Genomic DNA, 17,733 nt, shown 5'->3' on the forward strand with positions numbered 1-17,733 from the left:
ATATTTGTTAAACTGATAAAATTGGCTAAACCTGTGTACAAAAGAAATTTGTTAGACTGAGGTCTATCCAATTTGCACCGCAAAACAGAAACAATTTTGAAGAATAAAAATAAAAAAAATACAAAAGAGAGGAAAAGAAAGAAATCTGTTTGTAGGCAGAAACTGGTTTACACTAGTGCTCATTAGTGTCTCATCCTGATGACAAATTCGAAAGACAGAGAAAACATGTTTTCTGGAATTGGATGAAGCAAAATTGTGGATTTCACACACTGCAAAACTAAATTTGAGAAAAATAATTGATTAGTTGTGTTGTAAGAGTCTACAAACTTCTATATTTTAGTTAAATCTGAGAGATTGAGTTGGTTAATTTAAAAACAAAAAAAATCTGATTAATTCGCAAGCTGTTTTTTTTGTGTGTTGAGTTTTTTTTCGGATTGGTGAATTGTTCTATCGGGAACATTAGGAATAATTACGAAAGGGATTGTGTTGAGAATGGTATATGAATGTTGTGTGGAGGACTTGGATAACTTGAGACCAATGTGATGAAAAGACTCCTCTTTGGTGACTGTGTGTGAGATGCAAATGAGCAGGGACGAATGATTTCCTGAAAGAAAGGAGAATATAGGTTGAATGGTTGAAGTTGTTGGAGACTACTATGGGAAATTGGTAGAGCAACTTTGATGAAAGAGTGATTTTGTGCAAGTTAAATGCTAAGAAAACAAAAACCCCAAAGAAAATGTTGTTTTTGGATTGCTAATTACTAACGAAGCTATGAGGAAGTGGTGTGGGTGCTTATGCGCTTCCCTGGCTAATCAACATTTGTTTGACTGATCAAAGGAACCATTTGTTACAGGATTTAACATCCAAATCCAACCGGGATCAGAGAATCTCCTTTAAACCAGGAGGCAATAAATGGGATAGCCCCTGTCATAAATGGTCTTTTGTCAGGAGGAATCCTTAGGAAGTGCTTGGATTCTTCTTGTGAGACTCCTGTTTTTCCAGTCCAAAGGACCAATAAAATTGATTGGCGAATCTGCACCTAATGTGCCTGACCCACGCACGCTTCTAAACACTTTTTAAGGCAGCAGCAATTGCGACACATGGGCCTTGCCATGTGTCGACAGGAGGGATGAGGTCAATTCACTACCTTTGGTTTAGATGCTTACTTATTTTTTGTAAAGCATGTCCTGTTTGTGTGAAACATAATCCACAAGGGAACATGAGACCTAAGAGAGGCTCATTTCCAAAACCGTCTTACCCATTCCAAATCATGCACATGGATTTTATTGAACTCACACAAAGTGGACCTCACAAACACTGCCTAGTGATGATTGATGCATTTTCCAAATGGGTTGAAATAGTTCCATCTAAACGGGCAGATGCTTTAACAGTGGCAAAAGCCATTTGCAAAACCGTCATACCGGTTCATGGCATCCCGCAGATCATTTACAGTGACAACGGTCCACACTTTGTGAACCAAGTTGTACAAAACATGGCTGTACACTTTGGTATAAAGTTAAAAAACCACTGTGCTTGGCACCCATCCAGTGCAGGCCTGGTTGAACGAGCAAACACTACTATCAAAAGCAGGTTGAAAAAATGCATGGAATCAACAGGCAGAGCCCGGCCGGAGTGCCTAGACTTGGTGAAACTCTATATGAGAATCACCCCCAATTCAGAAGGGCTATCACCTTTTGAAATCATCCATGAGAGACCATATAGACTACCCGTGTTCACTCCAGATTTGCAAAAAGCAGATGAACAGTCCTTGGCAGATTACATGATCAGAACGCTCAAAATGAAAGATGTGTTAAATGCAAATTTACTGCCGCTTGATTTTTATTCCCCACAGGTCAACAACCGCTCTAAGCCAGGAGACTGGGTTGACATAAAGGTCATCAAAAGAAAAAACTAGGCCAACCATGGTGGGAGGGACCATTCCAAGTCTTGCTGACCACCCCCACTGCAGAAAAGATTGCTAAACGGCCCAGCTGGAGTGAACTACACATGTTACATCCGAGGATGGTTCTGGACTTGATGACTGCAACACGAGGGTTCCAGCAAAGAAGCAGATCCACCATCGACAGCGTCCCCGCCCCCAGTTCAAATAGAGGCAGAATAATCCTCTTCCCCCTTGGTGGCCAGGTAGTCTACCCTGGCCACTGAAGACTGAAGACGACAACCGCGCGGCAGACATTTTCAGGTTCTCCCCCGACGAAGCAGTGCTGCAAAGGGGGTGAGAATTGTGCTCACCCTCCAACAGTGGGCGTGCCAAGCCCCCGACGGCTGAACAATCACGAGCAATTTTTGTCTTGACTGTTGTTATTGGTAACATTATGGTCGCCTAAGGCAGAGGGACCGTGTGAGACTTTTCCTGCATTATAACATCTTGCCGCAGGTTTTTCACTCACACACTAAAATTCATCTATGTAGATTGCGATGATGCTGTTTAGCCATACGTGTCTTACAGGTACTTAATGGTTTGGCCATCGAAAATGCTTCGCAAGTGATGGGTACAATGATGTGCTGTTTCTGTGTTCTGATTTTATTGTTGTTTTTCTTTCTTCATTATATTTTCTTACTTATGTTTGATTGATCGGGGTGGGCATAATCATATGATAAACAGGAGGGATATGTTAGGGTTTATTAACTATCTTGATCGTATGATTATGTTGAGATGTAGACTAGAATGATGAACTTTGTTTGAACCTTTTACCCTTCCTTGACTCTGAAAAGTTTAACCATTCAGTTGCTGACACTTTCCAAATGGTGTGTTGTTTAGTTAGTCATCTGGAAGGCTCCACTAGGTTTTATTTCCACGACCTCGTAAAACAATAAACTGGGACCCTCTGAAGTGGTTAACCATTTGCTGAGGTGACCACCACACATGTCAAATGTCACCCCCACCTTGGCCACTCTCACCCCCACCCTTCTTCTCTCAATAAATACTCTCTTGCATGAATCCAACGGCAGACTTTGTTCGGACATTGCTGTATCTACAGTAACGAACAAACTCTCCACTTGCAAGTGTTCAAAGGGCATACTGTCTCCCGTGTGGTTCTTGCAAAATAAGTTAGAGTCAGGGGCAGGGCAGGCGAGAGTTTGCAAGTATGACATACATACATACATACATACATATACCTAAATAGAGTTCTCTGCTTTACCCGTAGGCCTTCTTGTGGCCGTACGTCCAAAGCACCACTCGCCATTATTATTATTTTTATCTACATTCGTATTGAAATGCCCCTCACATCAAGGATGTGCACACGGTTTGATCGCCACTTTTATTAAAACAAAAGAAAGCAACAGAAAAACACATGCATACAGGAGTTGCTGGAGACCATAACTCACGCCAATGCACAGACCTTCTGATTGCCAAGCTAACCAGCCAGCATAACCCACATACATGACGTCACTTCTGACTCCTGGCCCCGCCCTCATACACGCAACTACAATGAACAGACATTACAGTATGAATCAAAATCCCCTCACGGAAAACAGTATTGTACGTTCCGCTTCCGCATTTTCACTCTTTTTTCCGAGTGGGCTGTGGGAGGACTGATACCCGTTCTTAAGTCAGACTCACTTGTTTTTTCCCGCTTTAACAATCGAAGCGGCACCCGGGCAAGCTGCGCCAGTCATTGTCGGCGATGTGTGAGCAGGGGCGGAGTTTGATTTAGCAGGCTGTGTGAGGAGCTATACCTCATTTGTTTGATCCCGCTTTAACAATCGCAGAGACACGGGGGCAACCTGCGCCAGTCATTGACGGTATGGGGAAAGTTTCATCACTTGACAGTGTATTCTGTAAAATACTATATACTAAGTATATCATACTGATACTATATAATATATATACTAAGTTAGCAGATTTCGCAATCAGAGGCACCTCTCAGCTTCGCTGAGCGAGAGAGGCACTTGTCTCGGGTGCCCTTCCTGCACTGTGTTGCTGTGTGATATTCTCACAACATGAATCATGATACGCTGTATCAAATTAAAATGTCCATTGTGCCGTGTAACAATGTATCTTTTACAAAATTATTTTGACATGTGGGCTCAACGTATGTGTAACAGTGACGGCGACTTTGCCAGCCACACCTGCTGGCTTCGAATACGCACCATCACCAGGTCGCGCATGTACGGAAAAGGATTAGGCCCTATGGAGGTCAGAATCCTGACCCCGCTCCCCCCCACACACACACACACCTTTTTTTCTTCTTCACTGGCCCTAATCCTCTTGAATTCTGAGAATAAAGTTAGAATTCTGACTTTAAAGTCAGAATTCTGACTTTAAAGTGGGAATTCTCACTTTAAAGTCAAAATTCTGAGAGAAAAAAAGTCAGCATCCTGTCACCTCCTTTTTCTTTTTTTCACTAGCCCTAATCTTCTTCCGTGTGTACGAATGCAAGATGGCCTCGTTCACATTTGTGTACCTCAGTTGCGAACGGAGCAGGAAAGAAGATGCTGGGTATTTCATCCGGCAAGACCAATCGATTTACTAAAAACGTTTGGTTATTCTTGATGTGCCCATTGTCACAAGGTAAAACGTTAGGGGGAAACACAACATATAAACATATTTTTCAGAAGTGCCTTTTCAGTCCAAGAGCATGTTCTAGCCTTGCTGCCCCACGCAAGTTTTCTTAAACATAATTGTTTAGTCAATTAGATAGTCAATAGATTGCTATTGCGATGACACATTATCAGTAGGGTAAAACTAACCTGTCTCACGACGGTCTAATCCCAGCTCACGTTCCCTATTAGTGGGTAGAAAGAAAAATGTATATATAAAAAATATAGATATATTTAAAAAAAAGTATGTATAATAAAAAACATACCCACAAAAAGAGCTGGTGTGCAAAAAAAACAATAAGCTAGTCTGCTGTGTTTGTGAGTAGACATTTTGGAATCAACATTAAGTGCTGTCTGTGTCCAAAAAGACTGAAAATCCAAAAGCACCATCACAAAAAAGATGGACATTAGAGTAAAATGTGAATTTTGAACAGGCCAGTGACAGCAACAGCAAAAGTGTCAAAATCACAAATGTCATCAAGTGTCATAAGGGTTTCTGTGTCTAGTGGTCACCAGCAGGATTCCGCATTCACAATGCTTTGAAGAAAAAAGGATTGGACACAGTCATGATTTTTTTTTTCTCATGTTTTTATTGAAGCTATAATTTTGACTTTGACTTTTGAATTTTAGACCAGCTCAGTGGCCTAGTAGTAGAGTGTCCGCCCTGAGACTGGAAGGTTGTGGGTTCAAACCCCGGCCGGGTCATACCAAAGACTATAAAAATGGAACCCATTGCCTCCCTGCTTGGCACTCATCATTAAGGGTTGGAATTGGGGGGTTAGATCACCAAAAATGATTCCCGAGCGCGGCGCCGCTGCTGCTCACTGCTCCCCTCTCCCCCAGGGGATGGATCAAAATCACATGGGGATGGGTTAAATGCAGAGGACAGAGCCCTTTGAGACTGCTTGTGATTTAGGGCTATATAAACTTGACTTGATTGACTTGATTGGTTTATAAAACGTTTAATAGTGATTTGTTCAAATTTATTTTTTATTTATTTTACATTTATATTGTACATATATATATATATATATATATATATATATATATGTACAATATAAATGTACAATGTATATATATAAAAGTTATAGTTTTATTTTTTCAAAACAAAAAAAGAACACATAAGAATAACTTTAAGGCACTGGACCAATAAGATAAGTAGTATCGGGTAAGATGGACAAAGTGCTCTGTGCCTGGGATGGAATGCCCACCCACGTCTGGCCTTTTCAAATTCGTTTGTTAAACTCACTTTGGTATCTCATCTATTTAATATTCTTATTAGATTGAATTTCAAAATTCAATATTTTTCAGCCTCTGTTAAACCGGAAGTGATGGTACCTCTTTTTGTCTTATTACAGTCAAAGGTAGCCCGTTGGTTTGAGACCACTGCCTCTAAAGGAAAGTGTGTCGAGATTTCTTTTCACAAGCTTACCACCAATATCTTCAGCAGAGGTGCAAGTAAAATGGCATGCGGTAAACCATGCCAAAACCAAAGAGCGGTTGTATGTACAAAAATACACTGATTCTTTTTGCTTCACAAGAATTCAGTTGGTTTAAAGCACACGAAGGGCAATCATTTTCCTATCCCTAGTCAGTTTACTTCGCTTACTGTTTATTTCTATAAAATGATACATTCTGTAATACAAACGGTTCTTCCAAAAGTCATTCACATAGACCGAGCACTTGTTTGTACCCTTTAAAGGGAAATGTGCTTTCAGCAGTTAGCAAACATATTTTTCTAGGTTGTGTTAAACATATAATCATATCAATATAATATCTAGTATTGGGGGGAGGCTCGGTTGCAGTTTCCGCCAGTTCTGAGTTCCTCCCCCACGTGCTCCTCCTTTTGATGTCTTGGATGCCCTGGCTACAGAGGCGTTGCTACACTAAAGGAAGGAAGATAGTGGCTGTAGTAACGCTGATTAGAAAAGGAATGTAGTGTAGTGTGAATTGATCTTCTCGACCCCCACATTGGGAGTGCAGAGTCTGCTTTCTTCCCCAACCAGTTGTCCTCTCCACAGGTGGCCGACTCCTGCTAAGTTTAACTTCTTAGTAAACTAACACATAATAATAATAATAATAATATCTAACCTTACTTAAACCTTTCAGCACATATTAAGTAAATGTAAGGTAACTGATAAACAGTTCCTTAAACGAACATTGAGTAAATATGGGATAACTTTAATGTGACTTCTTCAAACTGTATATAACCAATTTTGATCATCTACAATCTATGAATCAAAGCTACAGTTAACTAAAAGGAATGAAGTCCCTTTAAACTGACAAAGAACATTTCGCCTATGCAAAGAAGCTCTGCTCATTGTCATTGAAGACTTCTTACAAAACAAACACAAAAGTAACATAAGGACAGGAAGGAAACATAAGGCTGACGGGGATCAAAAGACATTCCTTGAACCAAATAGAAAGCATTTAGTTTAAAGGAGAGTCGTAAACTCATAAAAATAAGGCCTCCTGATCTGGCAGGCCAAGGCTTCCCCCGAGATTATTCCAACAGATAACACCTCGAGGTCGGTGATCAAAGAACAATACCACGTCCAGGTGGTTGGGCTTCGAGAGGAAAACCCCCAGCTCCTGACCACAGTGATGACACCTCGACGGGGAGGAGATGACCATCGACCAATCATCACACAATATTTTGCATGCTTTAATATTCATATTGTGTTTCTTTAAAACTGGGCAACCCGGAAGAATGTGTCGTCTTTTGGTGGTCACAGAAACGCACGAGTTTTAGTGTGAGGGACCCGGGACCCAGGCCTGTATTAGAGCACTTTGTTAGGAATAAACATTTGGTAAATTTGGTCTGATTGATCTACTGGTCTTCTCTTTGACAGAACGAACTCGCAAAATTGTTAGGTGCGCCAGTGTGTGGATTAGGACATAGAAACTTGTGTTAAGTGTTGATCGTAATTTGGAGTCAGATCAATAGCTAAAATCCGTATCCTAACAATTTCTTGGTGACCCCGACGTGATGTCAAGAGAAGGGTAATTGACAACTCGTGGTCTGTATCCAGGACACCGGACAGCGTCCGGGACGCTGTCTCTCGGTCGGCGAACCGTTTGGAATAAGTAAGGTGCACAACGTTGAGCTGGTACAACGTCTCCTCAACCCTGAGCGCTCATCACTGATAAGGTAAGCAGAATACCTGTTACTATAAGTCGAAATTCTGCAAATTGAAAAAGGAAATTTAAGAGGAGACTGTTGTTCAGATCAAATAAAGTGTGCAAGAGATACATACGGCAAATAAGTTTGGAACTTACGTGTGTGACGTGTACGGTAAAGTCAGGGACTTACGCGTATTACGAATAGGTCCGGGACCTAGCCTAGTCGTGGCGGACAAGGGTACGTTGACGAGCGTATTCAAATAGCCAGGTTTTTTTGAGATCCTGGGAGGTGTGAGGCTCTCCCGAAAACATCCGGTGGTAACAGTTCCTTCTGTGAGAGATCAGACCGCTAAAACATCCAAAATGCCCCAAATTGATAGGAGTGTGTGTGAGATAGTGTGTGTGATGAGAGGAGTGCGTGTGCTGAGAGGAATGAATGGAGTGAGATAGTGTGTGTGATGAGAGGTGTGTGTGCGTTGAGAGTGTGAATGGTAGGATAAATCGACAGTAAAAAACAGTACTAGCAAAAACCAACCGTAATACACAGGCTAGTAATTTTGTTGAAGGGTAAATTTAATCCTGCATTGAGGATCCTCAAAGTAAAAAAAAAAGTAAAAAAAAAAAAAAAGTAAAACAAACAATTGGAAAAATCTAAAAATACCAAGTTAAGATAGGAAATAAAAAACGGTAAATCTCTGACTCTTGAAGGTGATGAGAAGTACATGGCAAGTAGATTTCTTAATTGTATGCGATACATGCCAAAGTGGAAGAGAAAGCGGTGGAAATAGATAAGAAAGGAGTTGAATACAAGGGCATTTATCCATCTTTGCATGATGTAACACCCCCGAGTGCCCCCACACTCGGAGTGACTGCTGTTGGACCGCCGCCGTACGGCAACCCCGGAGTGATGGCTCCAGTGGTGACGTTGGGTGGCCGACTGGTGGTGGATGTCGAGGGCGAAGGTGAAAGGGCGGATCAAAGTATTGTACAACTGATTGAACAAGCAGTAAATAGAGAGAGGCGACGGATCAGGGAGGAGGAGGCGTCCCGCGTGGACACTTCCACCCCCGCTCCGAGCCCTCAAACGTCCAACATAACGAAAGGAGTAGGTGGGCATAGACTAAGTGCCGAGAACGAGGAGCTAAAGAAGAAACTTGATCAAGTTGATGAGCAGCGTAGACAGGAAGCGCAGATGTTGAAATGGGTAACTGAGAAAATAAGACAAGACGCGAAGAGCGAGTGGAGACAGAAGGAGCATTCACAGCGGGACAGTAGCGGTGAGGAGGAAGATGATGTTGTGATGCAACAGAGGAAAATGTTGGAGTACGCGAATCTGAATGGTAGAAAAAAGGGCGGACAGGGAGAGAGCCAGACACGGAGAGAATATAATTTGCGGAGTACTCGTGGACAGATGATACAAGCAGAGGTTCAGAAAAATGAGTTGATGTGTCCCCTAGTGGCAACAGCGGATGGTCAGCGTTACGAGCCCATGGTGCTCCGTGATGTAACTGCGATGATGGAAAAGATGCCCCCACTACACAGAGGAGGCAAGGTGTGGCTGAACAAGTTTTTGGCTCTAATGAGTGGACAGAGTTGTACACTTGGTGACATGCGACAGATGTTGGCAGGAGCATGCTCCCTAGTGCAATTGCAGGCGATTGAGGAAGCAGCAGGCACAGCGAGACTGGGGAGGGAGGTGCCCTTGCCACAAGTAGCAGCGCCCCTGTTTGAAAACATTAAAATGACTTTCCCACAACCCACCGATTTGGCCCCCACTATGTTTCCTTATGATGTGAAAATGTCACCTGCCCAACATTATGTAACATGTGTGGAGAGTTGGATTGAAACCACAGGTCGCCATCCGGCTCTCACGCACGAGGCAGAGGTGCTCTTCCGGACGGCGCTGGTGGATGGACTTCCGCCAGATGTGAAGAAGCAGTTAATGTCAGACCCTGACATTCTGGTTTGTGCCGAGGAACGATTTAAACGTCATCTTTTGCATCACTGCAGAATGTTTACTGAGTCACAAGCTAAAGTTGATAACGAGACAGACGCATTATCCAAACAGTTGTTGAAATTACAGTTGGCAAAAATGCATGGTGAAGCTAGACAGTCTAAATCACAGAAAAAGGAAATGCAAATGTCACAGGCTCCTCAGGTGGTGGGACGCGGAAGGGGCCAGTTCCGGGGCGGATACAGAGGCCGGGGAGGGAGTGCACCTGCTTACCCGGGGAGGGCGACATACAAAAACCATTCGCCCAACGCATGCTACATCTGCGGCGAAACCGATCACTGGGCAAGAGAGTGCCCGTAGTATCGACCGCACGGAGCCGGCCGTCCAGCCGGAGGCCCGCCACATCAACCCGAGGAGCCGATACAACAAACACGAACAGCTCCCTCGAGTGGACGACCCTGGCAACAGCCACAAGCACACAGAGGTCAGTACTATCAACATGATGATCTCTGGTGTGGACAATTCGAATAGGGATGCCCGGGGAGCCAGAGAAGCAGCGGCCCGGCGGAGCCAATGCTTCATGTGACAGTGGAGGGAAAACCTGTGCAGATGCTGGTGGACACAGGCGCAACATATTCATCAATAAACACTGCCCTTCCTGTATCCTCACTGTCAAAGAAAACAACAACTTTGGTCGGCTTCTCGGGAAAACCACAAACTCTGCCTTTTACCAAACCACTTGAGACTGTGATCACCCGGACGGGGTGTAGACTCTGGCACAAATACATCCATTCCACGGACACCCCAATCAATTTGATGGGGAGGGACTTGTTGTCAGCCGTTGAAGCCAGAATTCTGTGCGGGCCAGAGGGAGTGATTATTCAGTTTCCAGATGGCATCAGCATCCAGTGCTCACAACAAATACAACAACATGGTCAGTGGCTGATGGCGCCCCTACCAACAGAAGCAGAAACGGCAACCATCTACTGGGCCAGGCTGGAGCCAGAGACCCCTGCTGGTGGTGGTGTGTTCTCGACCTACCAACTGTGGAAACCCTGGATCTGCTCACTGACGCCATACCACCCACCTGTTGATCCGATCCTTTGCATTGCACTCTATATTATGACCGAAAAAGTGATGATGTATATCGGGATTTGTTTGAAGAAATTGAAGGGCACATGTGGGATTTAATTTCATCATGCATTTTGATTGGTAAAGAGGGAGTTGCAGCGGTAACTGAGCTGACACATGAACAAATGCAGTGGTTCAAAATGACAGAAAAAGGGGTGCCACACATTTCCCTAGCTCTTGCCCCAGGACACGAGGCTAGACAATTGGGTTCAATGGTCAAGCAGTTGTTGCAACAGACCGATTGGCGGGAAACTCACATTCCTAATTTGTACTGGTTTGAGTCTCAGAATGCATACCAAATTAAACAACCCATGGCAGACAGGATTGCTGGAGATGATGTTGGTGTTCCGCGGTCCAGTAATCTGGACGGGGAACACCCAGACTCCTGTTTGCGTTCTACGTTGAAGCCTAAGCCCGGCCTGTTTCAGCCGGCCCCGTGGCCGGGGGCCGAGGTGATCATTGATTTCACCGACATGAATACAAGAGTGAATGGTAAACGCTTTTTGCTTGTGTTGGTTGACGCTTACTCAGGCTGGCCCGAGGCGTATCCGTGCTCGAAGGAAGATTCTACTGCTGTGATCAAGGCTTTGATCACCCATTACATCCCCACGCATGGTTTTCCAGCCCTGATCCGCTCTGACAATGGTACACACTTTAACAACAAAGCCTTGGCCAAGGTGGAATCAATTCTGGGTTTGAAGCATCGATTCGGCTGTGTCTACCATCCTCAGAGCCAGGGCAAAGTTGAACGAATGAACCGGACGTTGAAGGAAAAACTGGCCAAAATTATGGCTCAAACAAAAATGAATTGGCTCCAAGCTCTTCCGCTTGCCTTGTTGTCTGTGCGCCAATCCGTTAACAGGCACACTGGATTTGCACCGTTTGAATTGATGACAGGTCGTCTAATGCCGGGACCAGCGACAATGCTCGTCCCGCCGGAGGATGTTACGGTACCAAATTTGTCTCATGCAGCATATTGGTCCTATTTGTCTGCTTTGGTGTCCAGTGTTTCTGCACAGATTGGAGAGAAAACCGCTGCAGCTGTGGCGGAGGGAGACGTGTCGGTGGATAATCAGCTCACACCATACGTGTACGTCCGAGTCGTCTCCAGAAAGTGGACGGAGCCCAGGTGGAAGGGCCCCTTTCGTGTCTTGGCCAGGACGTCTCACGCGGCCCAGCTCGACTTCAAAGGACGCCGGTGGTATCACTACACACACCTACGTCCGGCCCCAGAGTTTGTTCCGTCAGGATGAAGGTATTCTTGTTTGGCCGTGTCCCGGACCCGGCCAAAAGGGGGGTGACAGAAGGAGAAGGAGCAGCAATACGGAAAAGTAAAGGAGAGGGCTCGAAAGGATTTTCGGATTTTTCAGAATTAATTTTAGTAGTGCTATTTTTAGTAAGTTGTCTTTTTGTGTGGACATTGATGACAATTGATGAGACTATCCAGCAGAAAACGTCCCAGATTCAAATTTTACCCACTTATAAACAATACCGATGCAAAGGAGAAGTAGTTTTTGTGAACACAACAGAAGAGCTCTCACGAGAAGAACAGGAAGGTTTGAGACAGAGATGTGACAGCGGGAATTGGCAAATGCATGTCACATTGTCTAATTGGACAGAGACAAACCAAACGTTACAGGACAAATTGGAAAAGTACCAGAGAAGGGTGTGGAGGAAGCAAATTGAAAAGGTAAGGGAAATATTGGATTTAGCCCCACCAGACAGAGAAGGGACATGTATTCACCAATGTAAAGGGGATGGACGGTTTGTAGTTGCTTCATGTCATGGAAAAGGTAAATTAACATACGGAGAAATGTGGTTGTTTTATTCTCAATGCTTAGGGGGTGAGTTTAGTTTGTCTTTGGTTGAGAGGGCATTGGAGAGTCACGGCATACAATTATTCACTAAAAAAGAAAGCCCGTTTTTGACAACCATGTGACTCAACAAAATATGACATGTTTAAAGTTAAAGGGGACCGGCATAAGTATTGGGACAATAGATTCCACATGGTGGAAATTCAATTTCAAATTCAAAAATTTGTCACTGACTGTAACCTCTCCTCTCTCTCGTGCAGACATCTGGTTGTGGTGTGGTGATGACAAATTATATGATCGCTTGCCAAAGAATGCATCAGGTATCTGTGCCCTCGTGTCTTTGATAATGCCTGTGGTGGTTGTCCCCATTGAAATACAGAATCTCAATTGGGACCTGGAGTCCCCATTGGCGGAGCTCCTGAAGCGAGCCAAAAGAGACGTTTTGCCCCGTGGTTGAGCGACGACGATCCAACATATATTGACGCTATAGGAGTGCCCCGGGGTGTACCAGATGAGTATAAACTCGTTAATCAAGTGGCCTCGGGATTCGAAAGTATCTTCCTATGGATCACCCCCAATAAAAATGTAGACCGTATTAATTACGTTCATTACAATGTCCAACGACTGGATAATTATACAGCTGAATCATTTGCCGCAGTTCATGAACAATTGGCCGCAACGTCATTAATGGCGTTCCAAAATAGAATTGCGTTGGACATGCTATTGGCTAAGGAACATGGTGTGTGTGGAATGTTTGGTGATGCATGTTGTACTTTCATCCCAAACAACACGGCACCAGGGGGACGACTGACCAAGGCGTTGGAAGGACTAAGGACACTGAATAAAAAGATGAAAGATCATTCAGGTGTACACACCGATATTTGGTTTGATTGGATGAAAACGTTTGGAAACTGGAAAGGGCTCATCATGTCTGTGCTTGTTGCTGTGGCTATTTTTACTACAATTATGATGTTATGCGGTTGTTGTTGTGTTCCATGTATTAGATCACTCACTGTCCGGTTGATCGAGAAAACCGTTGGCCCGTTGCCACCGATGGGCCAATATACCCTGGTGGCTCAACATGAGCCGCGGGAGGAAGAAAGGACCGATAGCGCACTGGTAGATATTTGCTAGAGTCGCGGGTGATGACCTCATAAATGAGGTCATGAGAGGGAATAAAGGGAAATGTGCTTTCAGCAGTTAGCAAACATATTTTTCTAGGTTGTGTTAAACATATAATCATATCAATATAATATCTAGTATTGGGGGGAGGCTCGGTTGCAGTTTCCGCCAGTTCTGAGTTCCTCCCCCACGTGCTCCTCCTTTTGATGTCTTGGATGCCCTGGCTACAGAGGCGTTGCTACACTAAAGGAAGGAAGATAGTGGCTGTAGTAACGCTGATTAGAAAAGGAATGTAGTGTAGTGTGAATTGATCTTCTCGACCCCCACATTGGGAGTGCAGAGTCTGCTTTCTTCCCCAACCAGTTGTCCTCTCCACAGGTGGCCGACTCCTGCTAAGTTTAACTTCTTAGTAAACTAACACATAATAATAATAATAATAATATCTAACCTTACTTAAACCTTTCAGCACATATTAAGTAAATGTAAGGTAACTGATAAACAGTTCCTTAAACGAACATTGAGTAAATATGGGATAACTTTAATGTGACTTCTTCAAACTGTATATAACCAATTTTGATCATCTACAATCTATGAATCAAAGCTACAGTTAACTAAAAGGAATGAAGTCCCTTTAAACTGACAAAGAACATTTCGCCTATGCAAAGAAGCTCTGCTCATTGTCATTGAAGACTTCTTACAAAACAAACACAAAAGTAACATAAGGACAGGAAGGAAACATAAGGCTGACGGGGATCAAAAGACATTCCTTGAACCAAATAGAAAGCATTTAGTTTAAAGGAGAGTCGTAAACTCATAAAAATAAGGCCTCCTGATCTGGCAGGCCAAGGCTTCCCCCGAGATTATTCCAACAGATAACACCTCGAGGTCGGTGATCAAAGAACAATACCACGTCCAGGTGGTTGGGCTTCGAGAGGAAAACCCCCAGCTCCTGACCACAGTGATGACACCTCGACGGGGAGGAGATGACCATCGACCAATCATCACACAATATTTTGCATGCTTTAATATTCATATTGTGTTTCTTTAAAACTGGGCAACCCGGAAGAATGTGTCGTCTTTTGGTGGTCACAGAAACGCACGAGTTTTAGTGTGAGGGACCCGGGACCCAGGCCTGTATTAGAGCACTTTGTTAGGAATAAACATTTGGTAAATTTGGTCTGATTGATCTACTGGTCTTCTCTTTGACAGAACGAACTCGCAAAATTGTTAGGTGCGCCAGTGTGTGGATTAGGACATAGAAACTTGTGTTAAGTGTTGATCGTAATTTGGAGTCAGATCAATAGCTAAAATCCGTATCCTAACACCTTACATGCAAAAAAAAAATGGTTTGCCTGTTTGCACCACTTGTTTAACTTTTCTAACCATAAACAGAATTTAAACTTCAATTGTGAATCTTATGACATCACGAATATGTGTACTTTAGACAACATAAACAGACCCCTACGGCGCCCATTTTTTTCTGAAAGTGTATGGTATAAGTTAGAAAGCAATGCGCTTCCTGTTCTTAAAAAAATAAAAAAATAAAAATCAACTACATGTTTGTTCTCACAGTAGAGCCCAGATTTGAACCCACAACGTTTTAACTGTGAGGCAGATGTTCTAACCATGCAGTCGTCCACCATAGTGCTTGCTTGAATCAAACCTATTACAATTCACAGAGATTATATAAACTAATATAAGCTAAAAATAAACTCCCAGAAAACATTAAAAATCTGTTTCAGAATAAGGGAGGGAATTACAGTGGAGCCTCGGTTTTCGATCACAATCCGTTCCAGAAGGCTGTTCGAGAAGTGAATTGTTCGAATTACGAGTTATGTTTTCCCATTACAAATAATGGAAAAGTTTTTAATCTGTTCCAAGCAACAACAACAAAAAACCCGCCTTTTTAAAGCATTTTTTCATTTGCACATTTTTGTCCGATTGCGCATTTGCAGCGTAATGCAACTGCACGGCGCTGGTCGCATTATTGTGATAGAGCCGTCGCTGAAATTTAGAAAATATTTTTTAAGTCCTGATGTACTTTCCAGAATTTAAGTGGACCGAAGTGCGCAGGGAGCTTAATTTTGTCCGTTTGCGCAACTGCAGCGCACGGCTGAACGCGCAACCGTAGCGCGTTGCCGACCGTGCAACTGCACCGCGCTGGTCGCAGTATTGTGACAGAGCGGTCGCTAAAGTTTAGAAAATTTTTTGAAAGTACTGATGTACTTTCCAAAATTTTAGTGGACTTCAGTGCGTAGGGAGCTTAATTTGGTCCGATCGCACAAGCGCAGCGCGCCGGGTGCTCACTGTCGCATTGCTTTAGGAGCGTCTTTGTGTTTTAGGATTGCCTTACTGCTCCTAATTGCTTCCTTTGGGGGCATGATTAGAGTTGATGCAATCCTCAGTAACGAGAATGTAATAATGAACGGAGTCAGTTGGCATGCGGGTCCTCTCGACTCATCTCGCAAGGTTCGACAACCGAATTTCGTCCGACATCCGAGGCAAAAAATCTCGAATTCTTTGTTCAAATACCGATTTGTTCGAGAACCAGAACTTTCGAAAGCCTATTTGTGTCACGTCTCGTACCCAGCCGTTCCACCATGTGTCCGTTGTCATGGTTTCGGTCTGTGTGCTCGCCCCTCCCCTCCTGTGTGCCCTTGCTTAGTTTGATTATTCTCACCTGCTTCTTGTTACCTGTCATGTATATAAGTCCTGTCTGCCCCTCATGCCCCGTCGGATCATTGTCGTTTTGTTGCGGTTGCTGTTGTTTTGTTATCGTGTCGTCTTCATGTCTTTTTGGTCCCTGTCGTTTTCAAGTCTGTTTTTGGTTAGTCATGTTATCGTTTTGTTAAGTCATGTCAGTTTGCAGAGCCTGTGTTTTGTTCCTCCAATAAACCCTGGTCCAAGCTGCACTTGGCCGCCCTGCCCCATTCCAACCGTGACAATTTGAGGTGTCATCAGAACTTCAAAATATGAAATTATACACAACCAGGAAAAGTTTGTAGTTTGACAATCTGTAACAATGAGAAAGGAATTAAAAGAATATCCAAAACCAATTGAAACAAAAGTATGCATGAATAAATATAAATTAAATAAAACTTTTTTTTTCACAACAGATCAACATGATGTCTACCAATGGTATACCCGCTAAGTTTCTTGGTGTTGATAACAACTGTTTCTATTTTCAAGGTCAGTTCAATTCTTTATTGCTTGTAAGTATTCAGGTGTACTGTCACGACCAACAAACGCTAATTCCATTGCATTTGCTACTGTTACGCCTCAGCTGGGGTGGTGAGCCAAAAGTGCCGAGGACCCAGGAGACAAGACACAGAGACTGAGGTTTCAGGGCAAAAATAATATTTACTTCTCTCACGAAAAGGTGATCCAAGGTGGATTGGAGGGAGGAGACACTGGTTTGACGTGGAGTTGAGCACTGACCACGGAAGGTTAACGTCGAAGCGTCGAGCACTGTCTCTCAGGGGGTTTTGTAGACAGCCTCTGACGAGATGATCTGGAACAGCTTGGTTGATTGAGATGAGCCACACCTGTGCTGGGCTGACTGGGGATGTGGCACAACAGTACCCCCCCCCCCCCCCTGAGGGGAGGCACCGGACGACCGTTCCGGGGCACCTGGATTGTCCCGGTAGAGGTCATCCAACAACGAAGGGTCAGCAAGGTAAGACCTGGGCACCCAGCTACGGTCTTCAGGGCCGAAGCCCTCCCAGTCTACCAAGAACTGGAAGCCTCTTCCCCGGCGACGGACGGCTAGTAGTTTACAAACCGACCAAACAGGATCACCATCAGCCAGTACTTGAGGTAGCGGGGGAGCAGAAACCGCCGGTGTCAGGGGACTGGTGGCGACTGGCTTCAGCTGGGACACATGGAAAACTGGGTGCACTTTGAGAGCAGGAGGGAGATTCAGCCGCACTGCGGAAGGGCCGATGATGCGGTCCACGGTGTAGGGACCGACAAACAGAGGGTTCAACTTGCGGGTAGACGTCTGAGAGGTTTGGAGGGGCAAGT

At 44.0% G+C, this 17,733-nt stretch overlaps 1 long non-coding RNA gene across 1 annotated transcript; it reads left to right on the top strand.

Moving 5' to 3' along the window:
* Positions 1-7,602: 7,602 nt before the first annotated feature.
* Positions 7,603-14,885, top strand: LOC147054794 (uncharacterized). The gene is made up of 2 exons (XR_015066627.1): positions 7,603-7,717; positions 11,781-14,885. It is a non-coding gene; the product is annotated as an uncharacterized LOC147054794 (long non-coding RNA).
* The last annotated feature ends 2,848 nt before the right edge of the window (positions 14,886-17,733 follow it).

Source organism: Syngnathus leptorhynchus, chromosome 7 (genome assembly GCF_054491065.1).
Source record: "Syngnathus leptorhynchus isolate UIUO chromosome 7, UIUO_Slep, whole genome shotgun sequence".
NCBI lineage: Eukaryota > Metazoa > Chordata > Actinopteri > Syngnathiformes > Syngnathidae > Syngnathus > Syngnathus leptorhynchus.